At 33.2% G+C, this 6,908-nt stretch overlaps 1 long non-coding RNA gene across 2 annotated transcripts; it reads left to right on the top strand.

Moving 5' to 3' along the window:
• Window positions 1–1,768: 1,768 nt before the first annotated feature.
• On the top strand, window positions 1,769–6,530 carry LOC137818790 (uncharacterized). 2 transcript variants are annotated; one of them, XR_016516381.1, is made up of 2 exons: window positions 1,769–2,042; window positions 6,042–6,530. It is a non-coding gene; the product is annotated as an uncharacterized LOC137818790 (long non-coding RNA). The 2 variants fall into 2 exon arrangements; XR_011082141.2 differs by lacking the exon at window positions 6,042–6,530 and adding an exon at window positions 2,440–3,179 and having other exon boundaries at window positions 1,770–2,042.
• Window positions 6,531–6,908: the final 378 nt, after the last annotated feature.

Below are 6,908 nucleotides of genomic sequence, written 5' to 3'. Positions count from 1 at the left end.
GTAAAAATTGTCATTAGTATGGAATACAATTTATACTTACGAACTTGTTTGGATCGTATTTCATCTAATGTCTTCCTTATAAAATCGAATGTAGTCGTAGCTGGGTGGTACCTTTACAATGGTGCACGAGATCACCTTGTATTAAAAAAAAATGTAAAAATTGAACACAAAAGTTGATTTGTAGTAAATTTGTATATGAAAATATACCTTTTTGCTATTGGAAAATCATGTCCAGCGACAATGTCCTCACTAGTTAATAGCTCAATTATTGGGAAAGGTTTTAATAAATTCCCAAGCCCAACACTGCAAGAAAAGCATGCCAAGACAGCTGAGCCCCAACTATAACTGGCAACATGGGTTAAGTTAGCTAATAATAAGAGATACATGAGACATACTCTACTTGTTGATGTGTTTGAGACCAACACACTTCCAATTAATGAGAGAATATGTGATCTGGCATATTGTTGAGCCACGATAACTTAATGGTGTTGTTGGAACCAAGTCATCACTGGTGAATCCAGTCAGAGGTTGACCATCGATGGGAAGACCCAAGTGTAGAGTCACAAATTCTAATGTGATTGTCGACTCTCAATGTGGAAGATGGAATGTATGGGTCTTCATTCTCCACATCTCCATTAATGTAGTAATAAAGTTATGGTTAATATCGATGGAAGGAATAGTTACTATATTTTCAAACACAACAACATTTATCATATTCATCATTTGGGGATCTACAAATTCGACATGGTTGATAACATATATGACCTGTCATCTTGGTCAAAGTAATTGCTTGTTACCCTTCATATAAACTTAGTGGCATATTTATTTTGAAGACACAATAGAAACATATAGTGAGGAAGATGATGACCGCACCATAGATATAGAATACGCAACTATAGTATAAAAATTCATAAAACATGAAATATAAATACATATATTGTAATGGTTGTAAAATAATTTAAAAATTTGTTAGCAATTATAAATATTACGTTAAAAGTGTAATAAATCTAATGAATTAATAAGTATTGTAATTGAATAATATAATTTGAATTAAAATAAACAAAACTCTCATTGTTAAGTTTTTATTTTTAAATTTTGGTAAAGAATTAAATAATTCCGTACAAGAAAAAAGGATTTTAACTGTGGTTATTTAGTAGAGTTTAATATCACCCCAAGAATAGATTTAATTAATGGAGATTTTTTTAACATTCACTAAGTTCCAAAGGTTTATTCTAAAACCTAAACAAATAACGAAAGTTTTTTTAAAAGTTCCAAAAGTTTATTCTAAAACTCAACAAAATAAAAATAAAAAAAACTTTTTGTTAAGTTCCAAAGGTTTATTATAAAACCTAATAATGGAGATTTTTTAAGCTTCTTTAGGTTCTAAAAAATTATTCTAAAATCTCAGCAAAATAATGGAAATTTTTTTAACTTTTATTAAATTTCAAAAGTTTATCCTAAAACCTCAATAAAATAATGGAATTTTTTTAATTTTGGATACATTACAAAAGTTTATTGTGAAACCTCACCAAATATTATATATTGTTTCAAATCTTCATAAATAAAAAGATACAAGCTAACAAAAAAGAATTAAAAAAAAGGAAAACGTTATTAAGTTATTGAACTAGGAGAAAATAAAGGGAATGGGAATGAGAAAAGGGAAACACCCATGTAGCATGATGGGGCAACGGATATCTGATATGGCTTAGGATTGATGACGTGGCAAGTGTAATGACAAAATGAAAATTTTAGTGAAAACTTTCATTCCCACTCACTTTCGTTTTCCTAACTTTCTGTTGTTTTGTTCCTCTTTTCTTGCTCTGCTCCTATTTTTTTCGTGCTCTTGTTATTTTCTTGTGTTCTTTCTTGTTATTGTGTGTGTTGCCAGGAACGTGTGATGTGTACCAGTTTCGCTCGGTTTGTGTTCGATGATTGTCTTGTCGTGTGTTGGATTGCGTGTTTTGGAGTTGTTTTTGCAAGGATTCTTCGATAAGATGTTGGGTGTGAAATTTTTGGAAGTCTTCTTCTTTGTTAAATTAAAGGTAAAGATTTTTTATTTTAATTAATGTTGATATGCAAGTTTTTTTCTTTTTGGAAGGGTTAGTGGCTGTATGTTTTTAGCGGTTTTGGGTTAATGAGTGGTAATTTATTTTGGGTTCATTGCGTTGTTGAGTGGTTTTGTGGTGGCGTAGTTTGTGGGTTGGAGAATGGTTGAACGTTGGTGTGGTTGTTCCAGGTTGTGATTTGATGTAGGTGACCGTTTGTAGGTTGTCGATAGGATAGGTTGGAATTGGTCAAACTTATTTAGTAATTTATTCTATTTTGTAATTTGTCCTATTTTGTAATTGTCTATTGTTGAAAAAATTTGTGGTGTTTCAATTATGATTTGAGGCATAAAGAAAATTTGAATTTGCTGAGTTTGATTTTTGTGTATCACAGGTTGTTTATTGGTGTTGAATAAAGGCTTTGATGCTTCCAAATCCTAGTGAAATGCATGGAGATCTTTGTTGTTGGTTGAGTGTTGAGTAGTTGAATTGTCTAGAGTAGTTGAATTGTCTAGAGTAGTTGAATTTTTTAATCCACTCTAGGTGATGATCCAAGGTTGTTTTATTTTAATCGTTTTGAAAGGAAAGTGAAAAATCAATCTGCTGAAACTTCGATTGAACTGATTCTTTTACACTTGGTTGTTTTTAAAAACAGTTTTGAAAAGTTTGCCTTTGTTTGCTTTGCTGTCAAGCCAATTCGATCGGTTATTTCGTGTTTTCAACTGGTTGATTTTTTGAAAACCTTAACAGAATTTTGTTAAGATTTACCAAATTGTTTTTTAATGATCCTAACTACCTTGGTTCCTAATCTTGGAGATAAGAAAGAGACTTTTTTAAATCAAGATTTCAAGATTACTAAGAGCTTTGGATCATTTTTCAAGAGTGGATTTTGTTGTATCCATTTTGCTTTGATTTGAGATTGTATCCTGGTGTACTCATTCCTTTCTCTCTTGACTACTTTATTTTTTTGAGAATTATTGGTGTGCAGATTCAGAGGTTGTTCTGAAATCCGTGGTGTGTTTGCCAAAGGTGGTGTGTGTTCTTGAATGGTTCAAGATTACCACTTTAGTGTGTTGTGTGTAATCAAGGTTTTTGATTTCATAGTGAATACATATTGGTGTGTTGAGGACTGGATGTAGCTCTTGCTCAAGAGTGAACTAGTATAAATTTCCTGCGTGAATCTTTCTATCCCTTCACTCTTTAAATCTGATTTTGCTTGATTTTAAAATTGCTGATAAAAACAACCGATTGTTTCGCAAAAACAGTCGGTTGATTTTCTACAATCACATTAAAACAGTTTTGAAATTGGATGAACAGATTTCTAATTGATCGATTCTTCTTTATCTTTCAATCTAGCTTTAATATTTGCGAAAATATTTCATAAAGAATTCATCCCCCACCCCCCCCCCCCCCCCCCCCCCCCCCCCCCCCCCCCCGTCTTGTTTAAGGCCTATAATTCTAACAATTGGCATCAAGAGCTAAGTTCTTGAAAGTCATTCAAGTTTTCTATCCTAAAAGCTTTTTCATGGCCGAAAAACTACCCTTTGAGGAAGGTACTTCAATTAACAGGCCACCTCTTATTAGTTTTGGAAGGTTAGAATGAAGATCTTTGTGGAATCAATTGATAGAGGAATCTGGGATGTCATTGTAAATGGCCCTTTTATTCCTAAAGCTAAAAAGAGATAGTTTTTTCATTGAAAAACCTTGGTCCCAATGAATTGAGCATGAAAGCAAAAAAGGCTCAATTTGATTGCATTGTTAAATACATTATCACATCTGCTTTAAATTTTGATGAGTTTTTCATGGTATCACAATGTTCTTCTGCAAAAGAAATGTGGTATACTCTTGAAGTTACTCATCAAGGAACCAATGATGTGAAGAGAGCTAGAAAGCATGCTCTAATCCAGGAGTATGAGATGTTCAGGAAGCAAAAAAAGGAGACAATTGCTAATGTATAAAAGAGATTCACTCATGTTGTCAACCATCTCATAAGTCTTGGAAAATTCTTTGAAAAAGAGGAACTCAACATCAAGATCCTCAAGTGCCTGGACAGATCTCGGCAGCCCAAAGTCACAGCCATCTCTGAATCAAAGGATTTAACTACCTTAATAACAACCTCCTTATTTGAAAAGCTTAGGGAGCAAGAATTGGAGATGAATAGGCTAAATGGTCAAGAGCATGAAGAGAAGCATGTGAGAATCATAGCTTTGAAGGATGTTGGTCATAAAGACTATCATGAATCAAGTGTGGACAGTGATGGAGAAACTCTAAACTTGCTTACTAGAAAATTCAGCAAGTTCTTTAAGAATCCTCTAATAGGTATAACAACAAGAAACTCAATGATTTTAATGCTAACAAATGTACTTGTTTTGGATGTGGTAAACAAGGTCATATTAAAGCTTATTTCCTGAATAATGAAAGTAAAGAAAGAGGAGCAAGCAAGAAAAGTGAAAATAAGGGCAAAGCCAAGAGATCCTACATTGCTTGGAAAGACAATGATGTTTCTTCCTCTAGCTCATCATCAAATGGAGATGAAGAGGCAAATTTGTGCTTAATGGCAAAGGGAGCATCTGACAGAAGCAGTTGTTCCTTGATTGAAAATCATCACATGTGGTACCTGGACAGTGGTTGTTCTAAGCACATGATAGGGGATAAAACAAATTTTTTCAATCTTCTCCTCAAGCAAGAAGGTCGTGTGACTTATGGTGACAACAACAAAGGGAAAATTCTTAGAAGAGGAACCATTGGTGACAAGAACACCTATTTGATTCATGATGTGCTATTTGTGGAAGGACTCAAACATAATATCCTTACCATAAGTCAGTTGTGTGACAAAGGTTATCAAGTAACCTTCAAGCCCAACATGTGTGAGATACGGCTAACCAAATCACAAAAAGTGTTGTTGATTGGTAAAAGGAACAACAATGTTTATCTTCTTGATATCTCACATTTTGCATCTATTGGCTGCCTTCTAACCAAACATGAGGATTCATGATTATGGCATAGAAGGATAGCTCACATCCATATGCATCGTCTAAATAGGTTGATTTCTAAAGATCTTGTGGTAGATTTACCCAAACTCAAGTTTTAGAAAGACAACATATGTGAAGCATGCCAAAAGGGGAAGCAAATCAAACATTCTTTTAAACTGAAAAATGTAGTTTCTACTTCCAAACCCCTTGAACTGCTGCACATGGATTTGTTTGGTCCTTCAAGAACCATGAGTCTTGGTGGAAACTACTATGCACTTGTTATAGTTGATGATTTCTCTAGGTTCACATGGACATTATTCTAGGAATCCAAGAGTGATGCATTTTCTGCATTCAAAAGGATTGCCGAGAGATTACAAAACATGAGCTACAATAACATTTGTGCCATTCAGAGTGATCATAGAGGGGAATTTCAAAATGAAAAATTCAGTGCTTGTTGTGAAAATTTGGAAATCTTTCATAACTTCTCTGCTCTTAGAACTTCCCAACAAAAATGGGGTTGTGGAAAGGAAGAATAGATCTCTTGATGAATTTGCTAGAACCATTTTAAGTGAGTCCTCTTTGCCAAAATATTTGGGTTGATGCTATTAGCACAACATGCTATGTGATGATCAGGGTCCTCATTAGACCAATCTTGAAGAAAACACCTTATGAACTGTTTAATGGAAGAAAACTCAACATTAGTCATCTAAAAGTGTTTGGTTGCAAGTGTTACATTTTAAATAATGGAAAGGAAAACCTTGGGCAAGTTTGATGTAAAAGCGGATAATGGTATCTTTCTTGGTTATTCATTAACTAGTCATGCTTATAAAGTGTATAATAAAAGGCTTATTGATAAGTGCCTAATTTCAGTAATATTTCATATTGAAATATAGGCACTTATATAGATTTATTGCTAATTTACATATAAATTAATCCCTAATTTATGAATTTATACCTTTTTTATGTTTTTATGATCATTATTTGAATAAGAACATTTTATTCCCAAATTTGGTGTTAATTGCAGGTTTCTAGGAAGGATTGAAGATTTTGGGTAAAGGAGAATGATTTGGGCTAAAAAGAGAAAGTTGGAAGGTCCCAAAATATAGAAAAGTGTTGAAAAAGCCAATTTCACAACCGAATGCTCCAGGACTGTTTTTGGAAATCAACGCCTTTCTCGCTCAAGCGAGAATTCCTCGCTCAAGCGAGAATTCCTCGCTCGAGCGTGAATGCGTCAGAAAGATTGGGACTTTTTATATGTTTTATCATTTAGCCCATTAGTGCGAGGAAGTCATCTAACCATAGTAAATTAGGTTAAATAGGGGGCTAAAGGCACAACCCTAGTATGCCAGATTGAGAGAATAACACCATAGAGTGAATTGTAACCCAATTGGGAGAATGAAATGTGTTAGAAGTATGCATGGCTAATTCTACCCTTTGGGATTGGGAGTAATCTGTTTGAACTCTTGTGTATTGAGGTGATATTTATATATTATAATATTCAGTTCTTGATTAATTACTGGTATTTTTTTTTGTAATTATAAATTGTTGTGACAAATTGAGAATCTTAAATCTGACTGGAAAGTAATTTTAGGATTCTGACCTAAACAACAATACTTAACTTATTTGAGTTCTAGGAACATACTTGAAATGTTGTTTGTTTTTAACGTCTGAGCTTGATTCTAAGTTGTTTTTATAATTATGCGAAGGATTGATATTTAGGGAACATTCTTAAGAATTTTATATTTGAGGAATCGATATAAATGACTTTTATACGACCATCAATTTCTATCAAAGAACTTAATATTAACATATTAATCAAAATACATGAGAATGAGAGAGATGAAACCTAATCCCTATTTTTCCTACTTAAAGCAACTAATTCTTTGTTTGT

The sequence above is a fragment of the Phaseolus vulgaris genome, chromosome 10 (assembly GCF_051622355.1).
Source record: "Phaseolus vulgaris cultivar YP4 chromosome 10, ASM5162235v1, whole genome shotgun sequence".
In the NCBI taxonomy this organism is placed as follows: domain Eukaryota; kingdom Viridiplantae; phylum Streptophyta; class Magnoliopsida; order Fabales; family Fabaceae; genus Phaseolus; species Phaseolus vulgaris.
Note: the sequence above shows the minus strand (reverse complement) of the source record. Positions and strands in the feature narration are given on the sequence as shown.